Source organism: Lissotriton helveticus, chromosome 5_1, assembly GCF_964261635.1.
Source record: "Lissotriton helveticus chromosome 5_1, aLisHel1.1, whole genome shotgun sequence".
NCBI classification, from domain to species: Eukaryota; Metazoa; Chordata; class Amphibia; order Caudata; family Salamandridae; genus Lissotriton; species Lissotriton helveticus.
This window is the reverse complement of record NC_136065.1, coordinates 1688135685-1688153044: the sequence shown is the minus strand read 5'-3', so window position 1 is coordinate 1688153044 and position 17360 is coordinate 1688135685.

Sequence of the window (17360 nt, the reverse complement as noted above, 5' to 3'; positions counted from 1 at the left end):
GTCCCTGTAGATTTGGGGGTCAGTGGATGCGTCACGAAACTGCCCCTGGCCTCGTAGCGCCTAGAAGGGTCAGTACGCCGAGTGCTCTCGTAACGTGGAGTCACTCTGCAGGCAAAGAAGGGCGCTGCAGGAGCTGTGGTGAAGAGGGCTGCTATGTTAGTAGGGTGCGTGCATCCAGCTCTGTCCAGTATCCTGTAGTGCTACAGGGATTCAGGCCGCGAGCGAAGTGACGCGAGGGCCGAGTGGCCACCCACCCTCCTCCAGGTGCAAGGGTTGTCATAGTGCTTAGTCGCCGCCTGCGTGTCTCCAGTCAGCTCCGGCAGGTGAATGTGTCCTGACCGGTCTTCTTTGTGAGTCCCAGGTGTGCGTATTCTTCCAGCGCAAGAGGGGAGCCCGGCCGGTTGCAGATGAGGGTGGGTATCTTCAGTGTGAGTGCAGTAATCGTGCAGGCACTGCCCAGTAATAAGGACAATTATTTCCTTTCCAGTTTTTAGGCATATTCTTTTTTTTGGGGGGGGGGAGTTCTCAGCCTCGCTGTGCAGTCCTCAGCGTACGTTTTCGGCCTGGTCGCTTAGACCATCGCAGTTCGGCATGCCTTCCCTGTGTCCAGTGTGGGTGCCGCTAGGCCATCTCCCTCCTGTAGCAAGTCCTCTCCCCGCCCAAGGTGATGCTTCTGCTGCATACACCGCATGCCATGTGCCCCTCCTCCCGTGCTGATGCTTCACAGCCCAGTTCAATGTCTCTGTCCCTCATGGTTGTGCGGCAGCCCCCAGGCTTTCCTCGCATCACGGGGGGCACGCATTGCATTTGTGTGGTCGCTGGTGCGCTAGGGAGAGAGCGAGCACTCACCGCCGCTCCGATCGCCGGCGCTGCCTGTCCATGAAGCGGCAGAGGTCACAGCCAGCACTCGCAGTGGGATGCACTTCGGTTCTCCGACGAGGAGGAGGAAGGATGTCCCGTGTCGCCCCAGTTGCTCGCTCCGGGGCCTCCAGTGATGCCCAATGGTGCTCAGCCACGCTTCTCTCACCGCGGCAGATCAGAGCCAGTCGTTTCTTGGCTTGCAGCGGGAGTACTCGGCAAATCAGGCACAGTTTCAGAGCCCAGATGCACTGCGATTGAAAGTTTCAGCAACCACTTCAAGTAGCTGATTGTAAAAGCAGGATGATTTCAAATATGTAGTCCCGGGCTGCCAGAGCCTCACACGGGTGCGGCCATCTTGGTTGTGCGCCAACTAGTGCCCCAAGCAATTTCTATCTTTAAATTAACTGTATATGTGCATTTAATTTCAGCCTAGATTATACAGTGTATAATGCAAGTTTAAAATAATGATGTGAAGAGTCGCAGTACTTTTAGGGACCTCCTAGCACTAAAAATAAACAAGTCGCTTGTCCGTGCTGCACAACACCGGATTCAATTCTGTGGGCCTCTAGCTGCACACATTTACATCTGTACTGATCACATTAACCGATAGATGTTTCGTGATATAAAATGGTTTATTTCGCACTGATTAGCTTAACCTTTATTTCTTTTTCCGTTAAGGTGTGCGTTACTATATATGTAGAAACCTGCTGGTGAGAGAACAACAAAATAGTTACAAAAGATTTTGCTCTTTTTAGCCACATCTTTGATTCCGCCTCCACGCTCACTGACCCAGTCCCCATTGCAGTATCCATACATTTTTTTATGCACTTCAACTGCTGCATTGAATAGCTTAGAATTGCGTGAGCCAACAAATTAACAAGGATAGCTTACCAAAGGTCTGGTTAGGATCTCAGAGCCCGTGCACGAACCTGATATTGTTTGCTGTGTAAATCATATTGCAAACATCATGTAAAATATGACATACATTAAGAGAAGTGAATTTCTTTAAGATGTGAAACATTGACATTAATAAGTCACATTAAAATCTATTAAATCAAATACAACAGCTTTTTTGTACAACAGGTATTCAGAAATCACATATTTGAAAGTGTTTTCATACGCATTAATGAAGGAAAAAGAGTTTTGGTGAAGTAAAATATTTGCTTAAGATCACACAATTTAAGCTAGGAAGCCACGATTTATCCCGGGTTTCTAATTTAACTATGTACAAATCAGCTAGGAAGTGGTATTGGTCTTGCCTTATGTCAAGGCTTTGTTTTGACTTCTTTGAGCATTTTCTTCAGTTTATATATAGTGTGAATACGACCCAAAGGTACTGGAGCACTTTACATGAGCACCACTTACATTACACAGGGTCACATTCATTGTTTATAGGCACGGGGAGATTAAGTGGTTTACCCAGAATCACAGGATGTTGAGCCGATGCTGAGCTTTAAACCTGGTTCCCCAGTTCCAAAGTCTGCAGGCCTGGCCCTAACGCCACATCCTGGATGTTAGAAATGGGGGTGTCTCTAGTTGGCAAGTTAGTACCCTGTCCAAGTAGGGACCGATCTTCCAAGTCAGGATAAGGGGATTACACATCTAAAATAACCCCTGTTCACCCCCTTGGTAGCTTGGCACAAGCAGCCAGGCTTGTCTTAGAGGCAGCGTGTAAAGCTTTTGCACATAATCAAAAGTAATACAGTGAAAACACTAAAAAAGGACACCACACCAGTTGTAGAGAAATAACCAATATTTTATCAGTGCAAACAAGACCAAAAACGATACAAATCCACCATATAGTTCTTAGAAATATCAATAAGCAAATATAGATTTAAAATATAGTTCCTTGAAGTCAATAACTGGGGCTGTCACAGTGTTGTGAACAACAATTCAAACAGTTCTGGCTGGTCGCAGCGTCGGGAAGACCCGGAAAACAGTACCTTTAGAAAGGCACTGCTTCCGCAACCTCTCGTGGAGCTCCGAAAAGCCTGTGTTGGCAAGCGTCCATCCCGGAGGTCGGTGCAGGAGTCATTGAGCCTTTGAAGTTACACACGTTGCAGAACGAACTCCTTACGGTTGAAGTCGGGAGCGCCAGAGTCAGCGGGCCTCAGGGCTGAGGTGCAAAGTGCAGCAGTTCGTCGTACACTACCCTCAGGTCATAGAGCAGGCAGCGGCTTGGTGACGGTCGTCCAGTGAAGGGCCCGACTGCCCGTAGCGGGCACCAGGCGTTTCCCCAGTGGGCCGCTAGGATGTGGGCCGGTTTTGGGCCACTGGGTGGCCGTTTTTGTTTCTGGGGTCAGCAATATCGGCCTCCTGTAACAAAATCGGCCGTAACTGACCCTCGCAAACTGCTCGGCTGCAGCCCCCCTCACCCCAGGGGGGAGGCAGCCGAGCAGGTTGCCAGGGTCAGTGTGGGTTCCCATTCCAGCCCTGGTCCAGTGGCAATCGTGAGACCAGGGCTGTGGTGCAGTGCTGGCAAGTCACGGTGCAGGCAGCATCGTCGGCATTGCTGAAGCACTGTTGTCTGCTGATGGACTGGAGTCGACGGCTGCGACGTCTGTAGGCCAGAGCTGTGGTGCGGAATGAGGGCGGTGCATCATGTAACTTATGAGAGGGGCCATCGAACTACGATTCAGGCAGCGGCATCGTCGTGGAGCGCATGAGCGGGGATGGTGGCATGAAGCAAGGCGATGCGGAGTGCTGTGTTCACAGGTAGCGGTGCAAGCAGCGGTTTGGTAGCGGAACCGGGCGTCGTCGTTGGTGAGACAACGGTTGCGGTGCAAAGTTTGGCCGTGCCCTCTGTGGTGCCCTCAGGACTCGAAGCTGGCAGCAGCGGTGTTGACGGGGTCCAGTTGCTTTTTCTTCTGTTGCAGCACAAAACACACACTTCCCAGTGCTGGTAGCAGATGAACTTGAAGTCTTTGCTGTTCCTGAGACTTCTTGAACAGGGGGCGAGTTCTACCTCAGGCCCTTGGAGAAACTCAACAAAGAAGCTGCAGAAAGTTCAGTCCAGTCCTTTCACTGTCCAAGACAGAACTATCTACTGCAGGCCAACACAGCAAAGCATACAGCAAAGTGGTAGTTACTCCTCACAGCTTTTCCACCTCTTCTTCTTGGCAGATTTTTGAGTCCAAAAGAGTTCTAAAATCCTGGGGTTTGGGCCCCAATATTATATCACATTTTCCTTTGTTCTCTTGTGGCAGAGAGTGTCTGTGCTCGGTCCGGACCAGTGCTGTCCTCTCTGGCTCAGCTTCCTGGCAGGAGGTGGAGACAGCATTGTCCAAGGCAGACCAGGCCTATTCAGGCACAAGGGAATCTCCTACCCCTACTCTAAATGCATCCCAGGTCTATTCAGCCCGGCCCTTACTCATCCAGTAGAAGCAGGACACACCTCAGGTCCCCCCCCAAGTGGCTTTCTGAAGAGAATGCACATCCCCAGCCCCTGTCACTCCAAAGCCAGACAGTCAATCCACAACCCAGCAAGGCACAAAATATGGCTAAGCAAGAAATACCCATTTTTTAAAAGTGGTATTTTCAAACACACAACATAAAAATCCTCTTTACTAAAAGATGCATTTTTACATTCGGAGTTCAGGCATACTAAACTCCATTTCTCCATCTTGTCCCAATGGGAAGTTATACTTGTAAGATGTTACAAAGTATCTCCCATTCTATCGTATGAGACAGATAGCCTTTCAATAGTGAAAAACGAAAGACACTGTATTTTACTATCAGGACATGTCGTACACAACAGTGGATGTCCTACCTTTCACATACACCGCACCCTCTCCATAGGGATACCTTGAGCCTACCTGAGGGGTGACTTGTGATAAAAGGGAAGGTTAGAGCGTGGCACGTGGGTGCTCTTGTCATGTTGCTCAAGTTTCCGCAGGAACGTCAGGCAAGGATGATAGGTCCAAACCTCCAGAGGCCACTGAATTGCGCAACAAAGCCAAAGCAAAACAGTGAAATCTGGGAAAGAAGGGAAATAGGGAAGAGACACAAATAAACGTCCCTCGTCGTAACCCCTTCAAGAAGAGGACCACACAATCGGGAAAGCCCTAAATAAAATAAGAAAAATCAGTGTAAGTACTAATTTTACACAGAAGCAATGTGTTGTTGCTATATCATGTTATAAAGGAATCGTAAGTAAGTATGCATTCCATTCGTCCGCTAAATGAAAATAACTAGTGTAAATGAAGCGCCAGTATAAATCTGAAATAACAACAGGAAACTAGGTAAGAGCGTAACCCTCTCTATAGGACCTAGTACTAAGTCAAGACAGGTCTCTTACCTAAGACTAATAGTCTTTAGTGTTACAATAACAAATGAAGATAATGCCCCCAAACACCTATGTAACTATAGGAACAAACTCTTTATCTCTTTCGATGCTGATGACGGAACCGCTCCGTCATCAGCTGCGGTGCCGCTGTGCTGATGACGGAGCGGTTCCGTCATGGCCCCCTCGCCGCGCCTGCGCTGGGTGTTCCATTGAGCGGGCGGGGCCATGACGGAACTGCTCCGTCATGAGCACAGCCCAACCGCGTCTGGTGACGGAGCGGTTCCGTCACCAGCATGCGGCCGCCGCGCGGCCGCCCCGCCCCCTTAGCGCTGCGGCGGAATAGCCGCCGCAGTGATGTGGTTAAAGCAAGGTGGTGTTTCTTGACGTCTGAAACACCATAGGGCAATCAAGAAACACCAATAAAGAAGGATGAATCTCCATGGACAAGTCGTCACACCAAATGAAAATGAGGAGCAATGGCACCGTGGGAATATGCCCAAAGGAACTGTCTCCAGGTAAAAAAAAAAAAAGCAGAAACGTTATATATCTGAGGCAAAAAGGAATGCACCTACTGAGGATTCCCTTTACCCCAGGACTGTGGGAAACCGACGCAATGCCAGTCGGAACCTCTGTGAATGGGGGAAGAGAAATGAGGACGCCAACAATCAGCGTGGCCTCGAACAGGAACAGTCTCAGTGAGAGAGAGAGAGAGAGAGATTTTATTGTACAGTTAATAAAAACTAACAATATAAAACATACAAATGTGTGTAAAAAGCAATCATGGTTACATTTAAAAATATAAAAAACAAGTAGGCTTGCTTATTGAGATCATAAAAAGTCGTAATTATATTGTTCAAAGCCATAGGAATTTAAGCAAACAAAGATGCTCCAAGGGCTTAACTCAGCATTACGTAGACTAGTGCTTAGTGTGAGCCAGTTGTCTGGATCATAATCCTTTTTGCCACTTTGTCAAAGAATTTAGTTAGTCTACAGTTTAACTGAGTCTCCTCAGGGTTAAAACACAGCATCACAGCCTGCCTGCAACTTGTTATGCCCTTCTGGTTCCATAGGGCACGGAGTAGGGATCGTCTTATGTCCATAAGTTTTGAACAAATGCAAATTATGTGGATTAAGTCCTCTTTTCCTGATAAACAAAGTCGGCAGCAGCTTGCTGAGCTTCCCCTTTTCCAAGGTGCCAAGTGCGGTAATATAGGAATAATGCCAAGGCGCATGTTTAAGAACTTGTTTTTAGTTGACTGCGTGAGGCCCTCTTTTAAATATTCTTGAGGTTTCAGGGCACTGTAGTCTTTCAACACGGCCCATCGTGGGCCCTTTTAGTCAGGGTGGCTTTACCCTCTATTGATGAGATCAACTTGGTTACTTTCGTTACCACTTTTTTGAAGGTTTTAAGATCGGTTGACGACTCCCAGAGGTTTGTTAGGTCCAGGATCTCCAATGAGTCTTGGAGGTATTTCCTTGCGGGTGAGTTACCTCTGGCGGATAATTCTTTCCAGAGATGGGCGTTAAGGGACCCGTGGTCGGCATCTCTGATTTTTCGCCACGTTTTAATATATGCCCCCCTACTCTCTACCGCTTGTTTCTGGAGCCCAAATTCCAGACGAATTTGAGCGGGCGAGGTGTATGTGGGTAGTTGGAATATTGCCCTATATGCGTGACTGATGGCGTTGTCTAATATCGTCCTTCCGCTTATGCCCAAACAGGTACCCAACTCAAAGCCCTGAAGAAGAGCCCGATAAATAAAATACGGACTCGGAAACGCGTCGGCTTCTCACACATTCGCTTGAATTTCAAATGTTTTTTTCTTTCATATAAGGCTTGTTTAATGTGTCATATGAAATAAACTGAACATAATATGAATCGCATGCCTGTATGATACCAGACCAGAGCGTTAATGAAAATTGTACTAGAGTGGTCTGGTTGTAATAGGTAGTAGGGTACTATCATAAGAAATGACTTTTCTGATCTGTTCGGTCAAAAGTGCTTAATGTTTTGTCTTTTTGTTTTGTAATAATTGTGTTTGACATCTGTAAATATATCGTTTTGAGTACTTGTAAATATATGCCTCGGTGCAGGACAACGAGTAAACCTCGGACTTTTTGCTAAATTAAAAAAAACTTCTATCTAATTTTTCATATTAAAAAAAAAGTGAAGCGCCCAAGGATTGAATCACTTAGGGTGCAATTCTGCTCTAAAAAATAAAGTTGCAGAATTGAAAAACAGTGACCGGGTCTCCTCTTTTCTTAAAAAATTGTATATGTTGTCCAACTCGGCCACAGTGCAGGACACAACCCCATGTGCTAAAAAAGTTGTCTAATATCGTGGCGTCTTTTCCTTGCAGGGATTCACTGCCGTACGTAAGCATGGGTTGCAGTTGTGCCCTTATCACCTGCAAAAGGGGGCCGAACAACCGGTCTGGGAGAACTTTCTTCAGGGGTTTAATTGACCAGTGGAAAGTCATGCCGTTCCGACGAATTGCCTCTAGTTGGGGCCTAAATGTGCCTTTGCTGTCAATGAGGACACCTAGGTATTTGTAGGTTGCTACCTGTTCTAACCTCTGTACGCCCAGAAACCAGGCACGTTTTCTTTTTTTGTTGTATTTCATTGTCATAACTTTTGTTTTGTTTAAGTTGATGTTTAGTGAGTTGTTTGTAGAAAATAAGCTGGTTGCATCCAGAAGATTATAGAGACCAATAGGGGACCGGCTGATAGGTCGTCGGCGTATAAGAGGTTTGAAAGTGTTGTATCGCCTATTCGCGGGGCATGGGATTTGGTTTTCTCTAGTTCGACCGGGAGATCAGACAGGAATAGGTTAAACAGCATTGGGGCTAGGACACAACCTTTTTCAGGCCTTTGGTGGTACTGATTTGCCTTCAGATGTGTGATCCGGAGCCCAATTTGATCCTAACCCAGGTGTTAGTATGTAGCATGATCAACTGCTGAAGGAGTGGGCTTGGTATTCCCCATCTTCCCGGCTTCTGCCAGAGTTTGCTCCGGTCTACGTGGTCAAATGCGGCGCTGTAGTCAATGTAGCATAGGTATAATGAGCTCTTCATGGATTTTGCTGCATCTATCAAAAGGGTTAGCGCCATGATATTGGTCGTTGTACCCTGACCCCTGCGGAATCCGGTTTGGGTGGCTGGAATGATGTGGTTTTTGTTTGCCCAAGATGTTAAGTCCTCCAGAACGAGAGCCGCATAGTACTTTGCCTCTATATCAACTAGCGATATTAGCCGATAGCTACTAGGGTTATTCCTTTCTCCCTTTTTATAAATCGGGCTTATAATTGAGCCTCTCCAGGTTTTTGGACATATTTCTGTTTCCCTTACTTCCTGGAAGACTGGTGCCATGATGTTACTCCAAAAGCCAGCGTCTTGTTTGTATATTATTGGCGGGATCCCGTTCGGGCCCGGAGCACCTTCAAGTTTGCCCTTGTTAATTTGTGAACTGATCCTGGCCGCTTTTTCCGAGTATGTGGGTTCCTATCTGCTTGTGATTGGTACGGGTCTTGTTGTTGCTTCCTCGTTCAATGTACCGATGTTGTGTGAGGATGGTATCCTTGTGTGGGCATTGATCAGTTCTTTTTTGTTTGTGCCTGTTTTATCGGGGGCCTGATCCAGACCAGTTTTCTGGGCTTTGCCACGGTGCCCCAATAGGGCTTCGGTATTGAAATGAGATGATAAGTAGTTTGCCCAGACTAATTCCGAGATGTTTGAATTGATTCCCTTATGATCTGGACATTGGAGGGAGTGGATTAGTTTCCAGAATCTAGAGCTGTTCTTTTCTTTAGAGTCGTGTAAGATTTTTACCCAGAGGTTATCGTTCAGCTGCCATTTCCTTTCCCATGTTTTTTTCCTCAGCTGTGCTTTTAGGGTGCCCAACGTCTTTTGCGGACTTTCGTTGTTTGGGTCTTTTCGGAGCTGTCTCAAAGTCTGGTTTATTCCACTTTTTAAGGTTTTTATCTCTGGTGTTATTACATTACCGACTATTATCCGTGATGTTTTACCTTTGACGATCTTTTGTTCTTTGGCGTGTTTCGCCCCGAGTTCCGCTATAAATTCACCCCAGGCATCTAGTGGCCTTTTGTCTGCGCTAGATATTTGGTGCATGATTGTTTTGGCGCTAGTTGATAGTTCCTCAGCTTCATCTATCATACACCTTATTCGCCTGTAGTTTGAGGTGAACTCTGTACAGATATTTATTCTTTCCGACACTTGATTCATACAGGACATGGCCAATTTCACTTCTAGCGGCAGATGGTCACTTTGGCCCCGGTCTCCCACTTTGAATGAACTAATTTTTTCAAACAGTGGTAAGGTCACGAGAGCAAAATCAAGGTGAGAGGAGGTGGTTGAAGACAGATATGTTGGAGCTGGTGGGGTGTCCTCTACAAATCGACCTTTAAGTACTCTCAAGTTTAACTGCTAGAGATCGATCAGTAGCTCGTTTGAGGTTTTTGTGTATTTGTTTAGTAAGGGAGTTACTTCATTCGGAACCTCCCATGCGAGGTCCATTATCTATGTCATCTCGTCGGCTGATTTCTTTCCGAAAAGATGAAGGTTGAAGTCGCCAGGTACGAGTATGTTGTCCATTTCCCTTTCCGCCATGAGTCTTACCAGTTCGCTGACTAGTTCTCTTCCTGCCGGTTTTCTGTGCTTTGGGTGTATGTATGTATTTATGACAAATAATAATTGAGTAGACTGATTAATTATGGTTGTTATAGCTAATCCCTGAGCTGCACTCGGGGGAATGATTTTTATCTCAATTTCTTCCATTGCTCCAGTGGTTGGTATATAGGCGAATGTCGCCAGGCCACCTGAGCAGTGGCCGTAATTGGAGCCTCTGGTAGCCGGGTGGATTAAGGTTGTGTAGTCTTGTAGTGAGATCTCCTGTTCTTCCCAAGTTTCTTGTAGCAAGATCAAATCAAAAGATTTTAAATAGGTTAATATTTCGGGGTCCTCTAGTTTGTCTGAGAGGCCATTGCTACTCCAAGTACATATACTGATTTTGTGGTTAGCAACTTTCTTGGAGGATGGTGATGTTGCTCTATGTCAGTTGGTGTCTCTTAAGGGTATACAGCCTGATTCATCAATCTCCCGTTTTGCGAGCCCCTAATAGCGAATCATAAGGAATCGCTATTAAGGACTTGCAAAACGGGATTCATGTAGGAATTTATTTATTTAGTTTGTATAGCGCAAACAGCTACCCAACAAAGGGTTTCCCGGCACTGTGATTCAGTAGTAGCTGACCGGACGACTGACTTAGATGTTGAATAGCCAGGTTTTCAAGGCCTTTCTGAATTTCATGTAGTTCACCTCAGAGCGCAAAGCTTGTGGCATAGCATTCCACAGTGAGGGGTCAAGGTAGGCGAAAGATTTGCCGCCCATACGTGAGAGTTTTATTTTAGGAACAACAAACTTATTGGCTGTTGCAGATCTAAGAGTCCTAGATGGATGGTAGCAATGTACCAGATTTTGTAGATACTTGGGGGCTTTATTTGTAGAGATCTTATGCATGAAGCATAGGGACTTAAATTTAATTCTATTTTCTATTTTTAGCCAGTGCAGTTCACGTATAAGTTTGGTGGTAGATGAAAAGATAGGAATTTTTCCTAACAGTCTCGCAGCTGCGTTCTGCACAGTTTGCAATCTGCGGACTGTGGCTTTATTTGCCCCCAAATATAACACATTAGCGTAATCTAACCTTGATGTTATTAAGGCATTGATGACCGTTTTTTTGTGTGTTCTGGTAGCATCCAACACATTTTCTTTAGCCACTTTAAGATGGCAAAGCAAGTGGCCGATGTTTTAACTGCTTGCTGGTGCGTACTCAGCGTGTCATTGACAATAAAGCCTAGATTACGGGCCTGTGTAGTAGGAGTTGGGGGAGTACCCATTACAGATGTCCAGTGTTGGGGTCCCCAACGTTCTTTATTTTTCCCCCAAACAATTAATTCGGTTTTTTCACCGTTTAATTTCAGGAAGTTTTTTTGCATCCACCCTGCAATTTTCACCAGTCCTAGATTTAATGCGGAGGGGTTGTCACTTCCTGATGATGAAAGGGAAAAAAGAAGCTGAGAATCATCAGCATAGGAAAACATCATCAAACCAGTCTCCTCAACTATTTTTGCAAGCAGACTCATATACAAATTAAAAAGTAGCGGACTTAAAATTGAGCCTTGTGGAACTCCGTGTTTAAAAGTAAGGATTTCAGAACATGCGGATTGGGAAAAAACTTGAAACGTTCTATTCTCAAGTAAAGATTTGATCCAGTTTAAGGCAGCGCCACAGATGCCAAATGAGTGGAGAGTCCTTATTAGTACCGCATGTGACACAGTATCAAATGCGGCACTAAGGTCAAGAAGCACGAGTGCCACCGTTTCACCTTTATCTATCATAGCACGGATATTCTCTGTCACACCTAACAGGGTGGTCTCAGTTGAGAAACCAGCCCGGAAGCCTGACTGATGGGGAGGCAGCAGGTCGTGTGTGGTTATAAAATCTGTGAGACAACGATGGACATGTTTCTCCAGAATTTTTGCAAAAATAGGGAGAAGGGAGATTGGCGGGAAATTAGAAGGCACATTTGGATCTGCATCAGCTTTTTTTTTAGTAATGGGTGAATCATTGCGTGTTTCCAGTCCTCTGGCACATGTTCTTCCTGCAAGGATATGTTTAAGAGATCAGTAATAATGGACATGGCTTTCCTACTGAGTAATTTTAAAATAGAACATGGTAAAGGGTCTCTTGGTGAACCAGATTTAATTGTATTTATTAGATCGATGACAGTATCAACATTAAGCATGGGCCAATTGTTTAATAGGAAGGTATGAGTATCACAAACATTGGCATCTAGAGTGTCATCTTGAATACTTGGTCTATTAGAAAGAGAATTTCGAGTATCTATGAGAACTTCGTTTTGTTTATTCTGGTCTTGTTCGATGCTCTGGTAAATTTTGTCTACTTTATTTACAAAAAAGGTAGCTAGTTGATCACATTGTGTTTTATTAAGGTCAGGTGGAGTTTGCGAGGTATTAGAGCCAGCCAGCTCTTTAACTATTTTGAAGAGAGTCTTGGATTGATTTAAGGCTGCAGTGATTTTAATGCAGACAAATTCGGCTTTGGCTTTACTACACATTTTTTGGTAATGTGTTAATTGTATTTTATATTCTTTTTTAGCTTCTATAGAATAGAACTTTCTCCACTGACGCTCAGCATTTTTGCATTTAGTCTTTTCTAGCTTTAAAGAGTGATTGAACCAGGGGGCAGGTAGACGCTGATTTTTTCCCTTTAACTTTGTTTTGGGCAGGCACGAGTCGATGGCTGTCAAAAGCCATGACTGAACCGATGCCGAGAGAATTTGCACTCTCGTTTTAGTGCACGGTGTTGTGTCTTCTAAAAAGGTATTCAGAATGTTAATATCTAGTTTTTTCCATTTCCTAACAGTAGAAGTTGAGACCAACGATGTGTCTTTATTTAAGAGTTGTGCTCGAAATGAAAATTTAATAGGGAAATGATCTGACCAGGGAATAGGCAAAGCGGGAAAGGTGTCCAGATTATCAATGTTGGAAAAAATTGGGTCTAATAGGTGACCTGCGGTATGTGTGGGGCCAGAGTTCTTCAAGCTTAGATTAAGAGACGCAAGATCGGCAATGAGTTCGGTGGCCTTTATACATTGGTCATTGTCCAAATGTAAGTTCAGATCGCCTATGACTGTGAAATTGGCAGCATTCATGGCGAGAGGGCCTAGAAGTTCTGAGATATTAGTTAGCCAATTTGATGCTGCTCCAGGCGGACGATAGATGAGTGCACCGGAAAAAGTAAAGTTTGGGGAAAGTATAATTTTAAAAGTGGCGCCTTCGCACCCAGGACAAGGAAATTTTTTAAGCTCACAAGTAAAAAAAATTTTAAAAATCACAGCGATGCCTCCTCCTACTTTGTTAATCCTATCAAGGCGTGTAATCGCATATGAGTCAGGGAGGGCCATGGCAACATCAGGTCCAGAGCTTGCATGAAGCCATGTTTCAGTAATAAACAAAGCGTCAGGGGCCTCATCTAATAATAAATTGAAAATTTCTGTTTTATGTTTGGGTAGGGAGCGGCAATTTAAGCTGAGAAAAGTAAATAGCTTAGAATCAGAATTAGAGCATGTCGTATTGGTTCGATTCTCTATTTGTTTTGTCCCAACAGAGTTTGTTGCAAGAAAGCAGTTATGACAGATATTTATCTTTCTATCCAACTCGAAAAGACCGCAACACGGCTGTCTAGGTGCTTTTAGAGCTAATAATTGTTCAGAACTGTATTGTATAGAGGGAGTGATAATAGTAGCAGTGTTTATAGGGCATCTAAAACATACCAGCGAAGGGGATAAAGGCGAAAGAGGGATATGAGCCATGGCCGTCGGGCTCGTCCGAGGCGCGGACGGCCGCAGACGGGCTGACTCAGGCGTGACTCCGGCGCTGATGCAGGCGCGTCCACGATTCGCGTCCGCTATCGCGGAGTATTACCGTTTCCTTAAGTAGGGATGGCTAGAGCGCTGTTGAAGTTCACGCCTCCCACCTAAGATGTCCGCCGTTTCCGAATCAAATGCCAAAAAAAAATCGGTATTCAGCCCGCAAATCGGCTGTTACCGTCTATGTGCTGGGTCTAGATCTAGTGATGACAGGATTTTGGCAAGTGCAGTAAATAAATGAAATATTTAAAAAGTCGCCGTTTAAAATGCTCGCATTCAGCAATTAAACATAAACATAAAAGTGCAATTCAGAAGGCAGTCTACCTCCTGGCTAGTCGCCTCAGGAGGGGTCCAATGCTTAAACAAACATACGAATCTCGCGATGTTCAGCAGAGGGCTCCTTAAGTAGGGATGGCTAGAGCGCTGTTGAAGCTCACGCCTCCCACCTAAGATGTCCGCCGTTTCCGATTCAAATGCCAACAAAATCGGTATTCAGCCCGCAAATCGGCTGTTACCGTCTATGTGCTGGGTCTAGATCTAGTGATGACAGGATTTTGGCAAGTGCAGTAAATAAATTAAATATTTAAAAAGTCGCCGTTTAAAATGCTCGCATTCAGCAATTAAACATAAACATAAAAGTGCAATTCAGAAGGCAGTCTACCTCCCGGCTAGTCGCCTCAGGAGGGGTCCAATGCTTAAACAAACATACGAATCAAATTGCAAAAAATATTGCGATTCCTACATGTTCCTTATTTGCGATTAGCAAATTGCTAATCGCAAATAAGGAATAACTCCCCATGCATTCTCCCCATGCATTCCTATGGGCCTACAGGCATGGGACACGTTGTGTGCCCCAGGCAGTGTCTAGTTTCATTCAGCCCTCCCTGCCCCAATTCACTATCTCCTGTCTGGGGTGGTGCTAGCACCTCCCTGTGACAGGAAACCTATTGTCCAGGCTTCCCCTGCCGGAGTTTCGTCCAGCAGCAGGAGGCCAGACTTGTGTCTGTGGCAGCAGCATCCATTTAGTGATGCTGAGGCTCTGGTTAACTTTAACAGGGATTAAGGTTAGTAACATGTCTTCTCCCTCTAGAAGGGTGGAATGCTACCCCCGTCACCAGAACTTGCGAGGGGGTAGTATTCCAAAGCGTATGACACCTTACACGACATGTTTTGATAAAGCCAAACAAAAGAAAGCATCTATTCGCGGGATTATAATGCACTTAAGAGTATATGGTATGGCGATATCCCAGAACAGCTAAAAGGACATGGTTCCGAAAGCTGCAGACAGGCTCAGCTCATGCTAGAGCAACATCTCACATAAAACCAAGCACTCTGCCTCCAGGATTGTTAAAGCCTGCCATAGGAGTGACTTATAGGTGTATATGTGTCCAGATATAAGGCTAGACATAGGTATACTATATCTAAGCAAGGGGTGATTACACGACCTTGCCCCAGCTGAGTGATCAGCCAGTTGTGTTAGTTTGGATGGCCAGCCAGGGGTGGCAAAAGATATGCTGCAGCCCCTGGTAGGCCTTGGATGCACCTATGCCCTGGGTACCTATAGTACTCTGTACAGGGGCTCATAAGGTGACCCAATCCCAATTGGTTATGTACCTAAAGTACATGGTTGTGAATTTAGAGAGAGAACAACAGGGCTGTTGGTCTGATTAGCAGGCCCACAGCCACATTAAGTCGAATCAGTGAAGCAAAAAGCAAAAAATGGGGTGACCATAGGATAGCAGACCCTACTCTCCTACAGTAATTTTGTGTGTTCTGTTCCTGGCTGGTCACTACTCCATGGTGTCAGTTGGTCATTCTCGTCTGTGCAGTCTGCCCCTGCCGACTTTCGATTCCTACCCTTTCTTTTTTGTTTGCAGCGTGCGCGCACATTCGCTGGACTGGATGGGTCCCTCCTTTTTTTGAGTGAGATATTCTGGGGGGGCTCTTCTGGGGAAACTTTTAATATGCATAGTTGTTGCCCTTGCGTAGTTGTTGCTTGAGCGTCGTTACTGGATCTTATTGGGCTGTTGTTGGGGGTTGGTCTGCTGGGCATTGCCTTTATTGTAGGTGATGGTATAATGTTTAACCTTAAGTCCCCCAAAAGGTTTCCCAGCATCATGGGGAGTGTAGCTAGTTTGTCAATTATTGGTGAGCAGACACATTTTGTTGTTTCTAATTGTACTAGTTTTGCTGCCTCCTGTCCTCTTTTTATGAGGCCGTTAAGATCTGCGAGTTTCCTTTCTATCCCCACAGTAGCCTCTGCTAGAGTTTGTAGAACAGTTAGCTGTAGGTCTAGTTTGTCCGATTGGTACTGTAGTGCTGTTGACGACAGCTGAATAGTAGTGAGTAGAGTTGCCCAGAAGGATTCAGTAGGGCTTCTGCTCGCCTCAGTTGGTTGGTGCGAGCTCTCTGTACTGATGCTATTTGGGGATGACTTAGAATTGTATGAAGCCACTAGGTCGTTCCATTCTTGCGATGCCAAGAAAGTCATGTCCCTATCCGATAAGTTTAGGTCCCCGCATTCCTTGCTAGGTGGGGAGTTTTGGGGATCATTTACTGCATCCTTTGTTGGTAAGGTCTCCTCTTGGATTTTTGTTTCTACATGTTTGTTATTGTTATATGCGTGTGGTTTAAAGCTCTCTTGTTTGTTTGAGACTTGTATCTGCTCGCTAGAAGGAGGGGTATGAATGGGGGAAGACAGGCATCTTGAGGTATTGGTAATATGGTGCTCCAGGAGCCCCTCGGCTCGTGGCCGTTTTTACTCTGTTTATCTGATTCAAGCACCGATCCCGTTAAGTTTAGATCATGGTCGACTTCCCTTGCTGGTAAGGTAATTTGGCTGACGTCATCCTCTGTTGATGCGGATCTTCTTAATTCTTGTACTCGGTCCTCGTCCGTCCCAACGGTGCTTCTTGTGTGGGCCGAGCTCTCTGGTAAGGTGGGTGATGTGTGTATCTCTGCAACTGTGTAAGTCCGTTCCTGAGGAAGCAAGCAGTTTGCGCCAGTGGGGCGCAGTGGAGGCTGTAGGCCAGTGATGAGGTTGGTAGTAGAGTATATGGCTTTGCCAGGATCTTTACAAAAAGTACATTTAGAATAAATTTTTGGTTGGAAATAGCTTTTTGTTTTCCTTATAGGCTGATCTTCTATGCTGATTAGTTCATAGGGGTTTTTCCTTTTTTCGTTCCTAGGCGTTAGTGTTTGCGCTTTTGCATTGCCTTGCTGTGGTAATGTTGCTGGGCTTTGGGCTTTGCTTATTTGTTCACTTTGGTCAGTGATTTTGTCAGTTTCTGCCGGATTCGTTTTTCGTGCAATGATGTTGTCGCAAACTTTTTTGTTACTGTTGCTTGCATGATTTTTATCGGTGATCTCTGGGCTTGTGGCCGTTTCGTTTCTTTTCCGTTTGGATGGGAGTCTTATTGGGGGGTTTCTTTCTCTTCCCGATCTCATTATGACCTACTTGTTCCTTCTCCTGTGTCTCCTGTGTTGCTGGTATCTCACCCAATGACCACTCGGCTGACCCGGAGAAGAAATAAGGGTATGACAATGAACTGAGCCTGAGAGAAGTATAGGAGCAATTTGTACTGGTCTGGTCTGGATTGGTCACGGGGTCAGCAAGCACAGGGACACTATCCCCCACTCGTTTCCCTTCCCTTGTGTGGTTTAAAAAGGGCTAAACAACTCCACTCGTCCAGCCTATCTATCCCAATGGTGAGTGAAAGTGTTAAGGGGGGCTGGATAGGACGCC